Source organism: Spermophilus citellus (genome assembly GCF_964194105.1).
Source record: "Spermophilus citellus genome assembly, chromosome: 1".
Classification (NCBI taxonomy): domain Eukaryota; kingdom Metazoa; phylum Chordata; class Mammalia; order Rodentia; family Sciuridae; genus Spermophilus; species Spermophilus citellus.
The window spans coordinates 216132930-216145611 of record NC_138182.1 but is presented as its reverse complement, the minus strand read 5'-3'; the positions used below and the strand labels follow the sequence as shown (position 1 = coordinate 216145611).

The window sequence follows — 12682 nt, the reverse complement described above, 5'->3', positions numbered from 1 at the left end:
GAAGCAAAAGGATCACAATTTCAATGCCAGCCTGGGATGCTTTGTGAGACCTTGTCTCAAAATAAATGGGGGATAAAATGACCTGATATAGAGCTTAGTGGTAGAGTGCTTACCTATCACATGCAAGGCCCTGGGTTAAATTCATAGCACTATAAAAATAAACCCAAAATAAAGAACAACAGAGAAAACAAACAAAAGCTCTTCATATAATAATGCTTGTATAGAAGAGGATTGAACAATTGTTTTTTGTATTACTTTATGTAGCAAATGAGAAATGGTGACTTGAGAATATCAGCCTGTTAGCTTTTCTATTACAGTAAAGTACACTATAAGTGAAAGAAAAGTTTAATTTTTAAAAATTAATATGTAGACTGGTACTTCAGCAATTCCTTTCACTCTGAACGTCTTTCTTCTCCAAGATTTCTAGACCTTTCTTACAGAGATTAAAATCTGAGTGGAGTGTGGAGTGTTGGAATAAGAAAGTTGCAAGATCCTTGGTGTATCTATGTTTTTCCCTGTTTTGGGGGAACTTATGCACATAAACAATCAAAGCCTCTCATTATTATAGATGCAAAAAGGTGGTTTCTGGTAACTATGGACTAATTTCTTCTTCCATGTGGGAAACGATCTTTGGAATTAATACTACTCTATACAATGTCAAAGAGGATGAGTTTCTGGGGAAAAGTTACTACTTGGATACTACAAATTTGTGATAACTTTTTCAGTGCCTTTAAAGCGGCTCTGCAGAGCTTTTATTCATATTTTCCAGACTTCTAATATATTTTTTTATTTTAACATACTGCTGAAAGCCTACTTCCTTCTTCATGTCCTTGACTACTACTTTATTGAGGCAGTTGAATATTGGGAGTTGAGTATTTTCAAGTTCATTTATCCCTTTACTTACTTGAGACCTTAAAAAATTAAACTAGAATAAGACTGAGGTTTCTTCCTTCACAGAAGTTTCATCTCAAAATAATTTTCTCTACTTTTTGCCTTCAGGCAGTTTTATATTTGGCCTTTTCCATTCCAGGATTGCAAATAATATCTCTTTATCCATTGTCTTTTGTCTCTTCTGTTTTTAAGGAAAGATAATCTTTCTCTTTAATAAAACTGACCATTATTCACATAGTTGCAGAAAGGATGGAAACAGTATGAAAAAGGAAAGAGTGCCTGAATTAATTCATGAAGAAATGGAAACTTAAAAAAAAAAAAAAAAAGAAATTGAGGAATAATCTGAAATAAGTTGTAAGTGCAGTCTATAAATGGGCAATAGCTATATGGTTAGGGAGATGGGAACTAATCAAAGTTGATTTTGAAGTTTTGAGTTTGGCACTAGGAAGGATGCTGTTGGCTATTAAAAATATGAATGAATAAAGAAGAAGAGCAGCAGGTATGTGCACCTGTGTATATTTATAGAGGTTGCAGTTTTTTAGATGCAGCTATATTCTCAAGATAAAGTTTCTTAACAGGTAACTTACCGTTGGAGCTTAGAGGGGAAGTCAGATTTAGAGAGGGAAATGTGGAAATTATCTTCATAGAGGTTATAGTTTGAATTGAAATTCATAGGAAATGCCTTAATTTTAGGATGACCTTTGAGTAAATCATAATTTTTTTCACTTTCATTTATTAAAAATGAGAAAGCATATAGGGAGAAAAGTAATGTTTAAAACAGTGCCTGGCCCACTGTAGTAAGTGCTTAAAAAATCATTGTTTCATGAATAAATACAATTTGTTTCAGATACAGGGTACGTCCAAGAAAATAATAAACGTATTTTGGAGAAGTTTGAGTGGTACAGTAGATAATATCCATCCTTCACACCCCTAATAGGGTTGTTGCTGAGACCAGTTTAGAGGGTAGGTCTGAAATATTTTTAACTTTAAAATTTTTCTGTGAGTATATTTCTGTTTGAGGAACTGAAAGAAATTTAGCAAGATTATAAATCTCTAATTTGAAAGCTTATATTGTTTCCATTTCCTCTTAAATGATAGTTAAGTTTATAAGGTATACTTTGAATGTTTAAAAGTATTTTGTTCATATATCTGTCGATAAATCATAAACATTTTTTGTCTGATTTTCTCTCTTCCTGTGATATTATTCCTGTGATATTATTCTCAATTCTTTGCTTTTTCCAAGTAAGTTGTCACTAATCTTATAGGTTTCGGTTTATACATCTGCTTTTGTCAGGAAGGGTACACTAAAAATCTTAAGATTGAGACAGGTGTTTTCTATGTGCCCCCACACCCTACTACTTATTACACAAGATTGTAATATCTTGTTTGTTTTCTCCTCTGTATTATAAACTTCCATGTCATAGTGCTCTTCAGTGTTTGCTGCTGTATTTTTACAATAAAGCATAATGAGTGGCACCTAGTTTTTTGGAGATGGACTGAATAAAAGGTACTATTAGGAGCTGGTGGCCCATGCCTATAAGCCCCACTACTGGGGATGCTGAGGTAGAAGGATCATTTTTTCAAGGCCAGCGTTAGCAATTTACCAACACCCTATCTTTAAAAAAAAAAAAAAAGTTAAATTTGCTTTTAGCCTTCAAGTTCAATGGTTTAAAGATATTTCTTAAAATAAAGGTTAAGTGTTTTAGTTGCATTAGGTACCTAATGAACCAATATACTTTCCAAAGTTTAAGATTGAACGTTGTCAAGAAAAATAATTTTTTTTTCTTTTTAAGTAAAGGATTACTTCAAGGTAGTATACAGTGATGTTGCAACAGTGCATTGGACCAGATGGTCACAAGTCATTTCCTTGCCCTGTCTTCATGTGCTGAGTAGTATGATACTGTAATTGTTGAAGTTCTAAGAAAAACAGATCTGTAAAAATTAACAGTTTTTTTTAAGAATTCAAAGTACACAGATATAATAAAAGATCAGAAGATGTGATATAGGACCCGATCTTAGCTTTCTGCTACATGGTAGTGTACTATTTCTGTCTGTCTGTCTGTCTGTCTCTCTCTCTCTTTTTCAACATTTGATTACTGCATGATATTTTTGAGAGGTGTGACTTTTTCTATTCTGCATTATCTTTCTAGGATGATGGGAATTAATAGGGAGTGAAAAATGGTGCAATCTTGGTTGAGTGAATTTCAGTATAAACTAACACATGGATTCTTAATTTTGATATTAGTCTTTCAGCAGACTTAATTTTGGGTGGATAGAACATATAGGACGGTGCTGTCTCTCTAGAAATACTTCCTCGAAAGCAAAACCTGTTTTTGGACTCTGTAAATATGTTATCTATTGCAAAAGAAAATGTATTTCAGTGGGCTGTGGTTGTAGCTGAGTGGTAGAGCACTTGCATAGCATGTATGAAGCACTGGGTTTGAACTTTAGCACCACATAAAAATAAATAAAATTTATCAATTTTTTATCTACAACTAAAAAAAATTCAAAAAATAAAATTATTTATGCTCTACCTTTAGGTAATTTGGTCTGAGGTACATAAATACATTCACGCACGTGTGTGTGTGTATACACACACACACACACTCTTGATACCTGCCTTGAACATACCAAGAGTATCCAGTGTATACATACAAGTATTTCTTGTCAAGTTTAAGTAATGTACATAGTTGGTTGAAGGTTTACTATACTTATTTTGCCATCTTTGTTATGAACATGCACATAACATCATTGGATCAATCTCACTTGCTGGTACTTTCCTTTTCCCTTTCTTCTTCCCTCCCTCTAATATGCTTGTGCTCTTCTATTATTATTGTTGTTATTTAATCACTGCATTATCATTATATATATGTAGCAGGATTCATTGTGGTATATTCATATAAGGACATAGCATAATTTAGTGAATTTTGTTCCCTAGTACTTCCCTATGCCTCCCTGCCTCCCTCCTAGTTGGTCCCCTTCCTATACTCTGTTGGTCTTCCAAATGAGTCCACATTGGTCCCCAAAATCTATTTTGGTGAGATTCTGCCCTCTTTTATTTTATTTTATTTTTATTAACCCCTGTCGCCAGCTTCAACATACGAGAAATAACTTTCTACCCTTGACTTTCTGAGTCAGTTATTATAATGTTCCCATCCATTTACTGGCAAATGACATAATTTTATTCTTCTTTATGGCTGAGTAAAACTCTGTTATGTATATATACCAAATTTTCTTTATCTATTTGTTGATGAGCATCTAGGCTGGTTCTATAACTTGGATCTTGTGAATTGTACTGCTATAAACATTGGTATGCATGTATCATAATAGGCTGATTTTAGTTTCTTTGGATAAATACCAAGGAGTTGTGGTTCCATTTCTAGTCATTTTAGGAATCTCCATACTGCTTTCTAAAGTGGTTGTATTAGTTTGCAGGGCCACTAATGAAATATATGTACTTTTCCACATTCTCACTAGCAATTATTGTTATTTGTATTCTTTCAACTTTTTTGAATCAGTGCATTATTATACATAACAATTGAATTCATTTTGACACAATCGTACACTCATGAAATTTTATTTACTCCATTTTAGTCCCCAGTTCCCCCTCACCTACACCTTTCCCTTCCCCTATTTTCCTTTTACTCTACTAAAGTTCCTTTCAGTTGTTTATTTTTGATTGATGCTTTATACATGTACATAAAGGTAGAGTTTACTGTGATATGTTTATATGTCCGTAGTATGACTTTTGTTAAATTTATTATTCATCTTCTCCCCTTTCCCATACCTCCTCCTTCCCTCTTGGTCTACTTTTTATACTCCACTGATGTTCCCATTATATTAATGATATCTGATTCCTTCTCCAACCACTGTCTTTTCCTTATTTTGCTCTAGCTTCTGCATATAAGAGAAAACATTAGACCCTTGATTTTCTGAGTCTGGCATATTTCACATAGTATGATGTACCCATGTACCAGTAAATACCATTATTTTAGTCTTATTTACGGCTGAGTAAAGCCATTTTCTTTACCCATTCATCTACTGAGGAGCATCTGAGCTGGTTTCATAATTTGGCTATTGTGAATTGTGCTGCTATAAACTTTGATGTAGCTATATCACTGTTGTATGCTGATTGTAGTTCTTTTGGATAAATTCCAAGGAGTGGGATAGCTGGGTCATATGGTAGTTCCATTCCTAGATTTCTGAGTAATCGCCATACTCCTTTCAAGGTTGTGCTAATTCATAGTCCTACTAGTAATGTTATTATTTGTATTCTTGATGGTTGTCCACATCCTTGCCAGCATTTGTTATTATTTGTATTCTTGATGGTCGCCATTTTAACTTCAGTGAGATGAAATCTCATTGTGGTTTTGATTGCATTTCTCTGATTGCTGAGGATGTTGAATATTTTTTCATATATTTGCTGGCCATTTGTATTTCTTTTTTGAGAAATGTCTGTTTAGTTCATTTGTTCATTTTATTGATTGGGTTATTTGGGGGGCATTAAGTTTTATGAGTTCTTTACATATGCTAGATATTAATTTCTTATTGGAAGAATACCTGGAAAAAATGCAATGACATTTTTCACAGAATTGGAGGAAATAATTCTAAAATTGTAGGGAAGGAAAAAATCCGGAATAGCCAAAGCAATACTGAGCAATGACAGTAATGCTGGAAGCATCATAATTTCTGATCTCAAATTATACTGCACAGCTATAGGAACAAAACAGTATGGTACTGGCACAAAAGCAGACTTGAAGACCATGTAATAGAATAAGAGACACAGAGGCAAATCCACATAAATACAGCCAAAAATTTGTCTGATCTTGACAAATTTTTGACAAATTTTTCAAAAATATACATTGAAAGAAAGATAGTTTTTTAACAAATGGTGGTGGGAAAACTGAATTATCTATATGTAGAAGATTGAAGCTAGATTCCCTGTCTCTCATCCTGCAAAAAAATCAACTGGAAGTGGACCAAAGACCTAGGAATTAGACCAGTAACACTGCAACTGGTAGAAGAAAACATTGGGTCAACACTCCCAACATGTTGACACAGGCAGCAGGTTCCTTAACAAGACTCCTAAAGTTCAAGAAATACAACCAGGATGAATATGTGGAATGGCTTCAAGTTAAAAAGTTTATGCACAACAAAGGAAATGACTAAAAGCATGAAGAGAGAGCCTACAGAATGGGAGAAAATCTTTGTTGGCTACTATTTTTCTTTACCTTTAGCTCAGCCTATAAGATTATAGGAACTGTTTGTTAAAAAGGAAATAAGGAACGTTAGATTTATAGTCAGCAAATATATACTTTGTACAATAATCTGAAATAACCAGTTAAATTTCAGAAAAGACATGTATAAGTGTGTATAAGATTGAGAGTTGCAGAAGACCTTTATGAGTAGGCATACAACCACTTGATTTATGTGAGAGGAAATTTCCTGGCAATTGGGATTTCTGCATATATGTTTTTCTGTAAGAACTCTGGTGTCAAAAGGGGTTGGGTGGGGCGGAAGGGGGCACGTCTATAATTCCAGCTACTTGGGAGGCCAAGGCAGGAAGATGGTAAGTTCGAGGCTAGCCTGGGGAAGTTTAGGAAGACCTTATCTCAAACTACAATTTTAAAAAAGGCTGGGGGTGTAGCTCAGTGGTAGAGTACTCATGGATGACACAATGGGTTCAATATGTAATAACAACAAAAACCTTGTGCCTACCAGTAATATAACTAAAAGGAAGAGCATATTAGAAAGTAAAAACAATCTGTTGGGAAATTCAATTTATTTTCCTTTTTATTAAAAAGCAAGTCTGTAGATATTAGTATTATTTTAGTTGTTTTCTACTGTGGTAGACAGTTTCCATTTAGGATTGTCAAGTTAGTTTTAAATTATTTGTACAATTTGAATGAAGTGTCTGTTTATATTCACATTGGTTGCTTTTTCATTGTGTAGATTTCTCTGTTATTTCCCATCAGGGAAGATAGATTAAAAAGTACGAATATCCTCTGAGGCTTCTCAGATATACTCCAACAGTACATGACACACATTAATAGAGACTATTAATGCGATTTGACATTTAAAAGTAGAACAATTCCTACAACTTATCTAAGGTGTCTCTTTTATTGTTCTTTTATGTAATGTGTAGTTTTAGTTTGGATGTTAGGATATCTTAGATAAATTAACTTGTGATTCTAATAAAATGAAATCAGGGACTCTATATCTACCTGTAAGATTTCTTGACAAAAATTTGCAAAATTAGCTGAGGGGATAGGCATTTTACTTCTTGAACTTATTGTTTCTTTTCTCCATCTTTCTTAAAAGAGAGACACACAGAAAAAGAGGGATAATTTATTTTTAAAATAGGAAGGAAGACATTAAGTATTTTTTATTAAAGTGTTATATTAGACAAATTTAAGTCACAGCATCTAAAATGCATATCATCTTGCCATCTTTCCAAAGAATATATGCACCTTGGGAAAACAGTAGGGCTGTTTAAGGATTTCCTGTGGAATTGCAAAGACAAATGGAAGAATTTCTAGTTTATGAATACGATGGCATGTCCTACCCTAATTAGATTAATGTGTAAAATCTGTGATGTTCAAAAACCAGTTTTTTTTTTAAGAGAGAGAGGGGGGGATTTTTAAATATTTATTTATTTATTTTTTAGTTTTCGGCGGACACAACATCTTTATTTGTATGTGGTGCTGAGGATCGAACCGAGCGCCGCACACCTGCCTGGCGAGCGCGCTATCGCTTGAGCCACATCCCCAGCCCCCCAAAACAGTTTTGAAAGTAGTTTTCTCCTAAAATCAATGCTTTAATAGAAACAAAGATTAGTTTCTTCTTTTCCCAAAATTAAATGGACAGTAAGCAAGACTGGAAAAAAAGGAAGATAATTAGGACTTAAGATAGTTTCCAGTTGGATCATCTTTAGGTAGCAGTCATAAAATCTGAGAGTTTTCATTGATAAAGTTACATATTCAGTTTTATAGACTTTAGTGCCCTTTATTCCCCCTTGATATTGGTTTAATAATAATTAAGTTAATGTTTAGTGGGATTTTACTATATATATTATCCTCATCTAACTATATGTTTTAGCTCATTGAATAATACAGGTTGAGTATTCCCTATCTGAAATGCTTGGGACCAGAATTTTATGTCAGATTTTGAAGTTTTTCAGGTTTTTCATAGACTTTACTGGTTGATCATTCCTAATCCCAAATCCAAAGTCTGAAATGTTCTAAAATCTGAAAATTTTTGAGTGTCACATCAGTGTTAAAAGTTTTGGATTTCAAAGTGTTTGGGATTCTAGATTTTTGGATTATGTATGCTCAGCCTGTAATATCAAGCCAACCTTTAATGAGGTAGGCACTATTATCATTATCCTGTTGTAAATTAGGAAACTAGAACACAGATTAAGTAATTTGCAACAGGTAGGTGGCAGAGCTGTGATGGAAAGTTCCAGAGTCTTTACTCTTAACCATTATACTCCATAGCATATGTGATATTTTTTGTTTTTGTATTTTATGAAAGGAGTTTAGATTGAGTATTTAATTTATACTGAGGTTGAATCAAGTTATTTTCCTTATTTTTACAAGTGATAGTAATTGCATAAAAATATATAGTCTTTCTCATATCTATGAAGAAACTTTCTGACAATTTGTATCTAGTAAGTCTTGGTCCTCTATTGGTCAGTTTAGTTTCTTTTGGAACAAATTTAGGGGATGTCAGTATAACCATCCTTCTTTGAGTTGTATTAGCCTAAACTATTCTCATATTCTTTTTGGATATGCATAATAGCCCTCAAAGATAAGAACTTTGTGAACACTTTTTTTTTTTTTAAAACATCGGCAAGAAAGTTAAACTAAATAACTTGTGTTTTACATCCTTATGTTTTATGATTTAATACTTCTTCCCCCAGTCAGGAAACACTTTTGAAAATTATTCCTATCTCTGAATTACAATTGCCATAAATCTCAGCAGATTTGTAAAGTTTAGGTGATTGGGCTTGCCATTACATTATTTTAGTAATTTCGTGTTATACTCAAAATATCCTTATTTTCCAATGTAGCACTTTTGACTGTGTTTGAAGTTTTAAATATTCTGGATCCCAATTGAAATCCCCCCACAACTTTATTTGAAAACAATCACCAGCTACCCTTAAAAGAGATATAATAAGGCCTTGACTGTAAACACTTGGACATAAGTGGGGTTGATTAAATATTTTATTTCTTTGTAATGCTGCTGCTATAACTGTTTGAAAAGGCAGAAAGCCTAGCATATTTTTTTAACTGAATATTTTAGTTATCCATAGGGAACTGTCCATTCTTGGGGAGTATCATATCTTTGTTATTGAGGATGTGTTTTTTTAAGAAGCAATATTCCATATCATTTTATATCTAAAATAAAATTGCATTATAGATATAAGAAAGTTAAAAGTAGCAATTTTTTTGGCTTCTGGAGTTCAGTAGAAAATATGATCATGAGGAACTGCTGCTACCTTAGGGACTCTGAGTCTCTTGAATGTTTATAAAAAGAGATTTATGGATGAAAAAAGATTGAGAAGCATTATTTTTGAGTAAAGGGCCTAGGTTTTAATTGATATAGAAATTTAGTTGGGGGGTTGGGGTTGTGACTCAGTGGTAGAGCGCTCACTTAGCATATACGAGACCCTGGGTTCGAACTTCAGCATCACATATAAATAAATAAATTAAATAAAGGTATTGTGTCAACTACAACTGAAAAATATTAAATAAAAAAAAGAAATTTAGTTGGGTTCTATAAATCTGTGAAATGTCTGAATTAAATCCTACCTCACTATTATTTGTAAAATATTTGTTTTGGTTGCATATTATATTGATATATGCAATTTAAGTGACTTTTTAAAATCTAATGTTAACTATTATTTTGATTTTTTAAATGGGATACAGACTTCATGTATCAATGTAGTTAAAGTGCTTTTTCTGCTTTAAAAGTAAGTTACAAGGGATTGGGGCTATAGCTCAATGGCAGAGTGCTTGCCTAGCATGTCTGAGGCAATGGGTTTAATCCTTAGCACCATATACAAATAAAATAAAGGTATTCTGTCCATCTGCAACTACAAAAAAAAATAAAATAAAATAAAAATAAACTTAAAAAAATAAGAAGTAGTTACAAGTATGTGGGCAGAAGCATTTAAAATATTTTTGTTGCTAGGATTCACCATGATAATTCGAAGTAAACAATAAAATAGTTAAAATTCTCATACTTAATTTTACTTGGTTTTCCCAGATCAGCTAGAGGTTTGTAGTATTAAAATATTTTAGAACTTTCTGAGGAGCCGGTCAATTACATATATTCTAGATGATTGATTGTTGGATAACTTAATTGCAGTTTATTGTCATAATTAAGAATTGACATATTTTACTTTGTTTCTTTAGAGTTACATATTTTTGGCATAAAAGGGAATCAGCAATATTCAGGAAATAAAGTTGTTTAATGTCTGTTTTGAACTGATTACCTATTTTTTAAAAATATTTTTTAATTGCAGATGGACATAATACCTTATTTTATTTATTTATTTTCATGTGGTGCTGAGGATCAAACCCAGTGCCTCACACTTGCCAGGCAAGCACCCTACCACTGAGCCAAGGCCCCATTCCTGATTACCCATTTTAATGCTAAAATGTTGACATGCATAAAGGTAAACACTGAAAGCCCAACTTGTGTAATACTCCATGAAATTTTGTATCATCTTATGCTAAATTTACAAAGTGGAGATTAAACAAAATCTTTTAATCTTATTTATTTTGCCTAAAACAAAAATAATGGTTTGCTTAAAATTTTTCTTAATTTTTTCTTCCTTTGATGTGTAAATCTGCTTTGTGGAATATCTCCATAGCATTAGGTAATGAAAAAATCTGTATTTTATATTCTAAGAATGTCTCATACTTTCATAATTAAATAAATTTCTAGCCTGAAATTTCAAACTTCTGTCTTCATATGTCATTAAATTTGAACTCTTGAAAGGGACCTTTAGTGATCTCTAGTTGTTGTTTTCTTACTTGAGCGGGGAGGGGGTACTGGGAATTGAACTCAGATGCAGTCAACCACTGAGCCTAATCCCCAGCCCTATTTTGTATTTTATTTAGAGACAGGGTCTCACTGAGTTGCTTAGTGCCTTGCTTTTGCTGAGACTGGCTTTGAATTTGTGATCCTGCGCCACTGGGATTACAGGCATGCACCACTGCACCCAGCTAACTTAACTTTTCCTTTTAGATTAAAAAAAGTGATAAAAATGAAACAGCTCTTGAAAGTAAAATTTACTTTGTCAGTCACATTAAAGATAATGAGATATGAGATTGTTTTTTCCCTTCTTACAGTTTATAATTACGTTTTTCTTATTAGGTTATAATGACAGTACGATTGTCTTATTATTTTATTTGCAACTTTATGCACAGGCCTCTAAATAAATAGACTTGTTTTTAGAAGAAAACAAAAAATAATTCTTTTGAGAAATTCTCAATTTTGTGAATTTAAAAAAACCAAACTAGAATTTAAAAAACAAATTAGTCAAGAATAATCTTTCATTGTATCAGGCTTATAAACATAGAGTAGTATAACAGTTTTATTTATCATTCATGTTTTAGTCAGTGTTTTTGCTGCTATGACTAAAAGATCTCATCAGAAAATTGTAGAGGGGGAAAAGTTTATTTGGGAGCTCATGGTTTCAGAGGTCCCGGTCCGCAGACAGTTCCTCCATTCCTCAGAGTTTGATGTGAGGCAGAACATCATGGTGGAAAAGTGTGGTGGAGGGAAGCATCTCACATGATGATTAGCAGAGAGACTCCACTCAGATACCAAATATATAACCCAAAGGCAGCCCTTTAGGGACTCCCCTCCTCCAGCCATGAAGTACATGTATTCAGTTACTGGTCAAATAATCCCCTCAGGGGATTAATTTACTGATTGGGTTAAAGCTTTCATATATAACCCAGTCATTTCTTTCTTTAAAAAAATAAAATTAATAAAAATTAATAAAAAATAAAATTAGTTCTAGATGGACAGAATGCCTTTGTTTGTTTACTTTTATGTGTTGCTGAGTATTGATCCCAGTGCCACACATGTACGAGGCAAGCACTCTGCCACTGAGCTACAGCCCCAGCCCCTATCATTTCTTCTTTCAACTTTCTTGCATTGTCTCACCTATGAGGTTTTGGGGGACACCTCACTTGCAACCATAACAATTCACTTATATATTTTTGGTTTTTTTTTTTTCTGAATAGTTTAAGTGAGACTACCAATACGTAAGAATAAGTTTAGCTAGCACATAAAAAATGTAAGAATATTTTATATTTACTTTATAGGTTTACTTCTCATGCCCATATAATAGTTCTCTTTCTAAGTATGTTTCTGTTTATATTGATTCATGAGGCTTTATAAGTATAGACTGAAAGCGTGGATGTTCTAGTTTTAGCTAGTTATTTAAGCAGAATATCTGATAGCTTAAAGGGACAAAGGAGCTATTTATTCCCCACATTTTATTTTTTATTTTTATAAACTTGGGAAGTTGAGTTCAAGTGTGTGGTTATGGAGTAGATCATGTTAGAATCAAGGGGGAATGATGAGCTTTATTTAGAAATAAGAAATTATTAAAGCAGCATCCTGGCTGTGGTGGTATACCTCTGTAATAATTCCAGGGACTCTAGAGGTGGAGAGGAGGATGTCAGGTTCCACAGGCCAGCCTCAGCAATTTAGCAATGCCCTTGAGCAACTGGGTGAGACCCTATCTCAAACTAAAGAATAAAAAGGG

At 33.1% G+C, this 12682-nt stretch overlaps 1 protein-coding gene across 4 annotated transcripts in view; it reads left to right on the top strand.

Annotated features, from left to right (window-relative positions):
* RASA1 (RAS p21 protein activator 1) overlaps positions 1-12682 on the top strand; it is a 106698-nt gene that overhangs the window by 34044 nt on the left and 59972 nt on the right. The gene's annotated exons all lie outside the window — the stretch shown is intronic.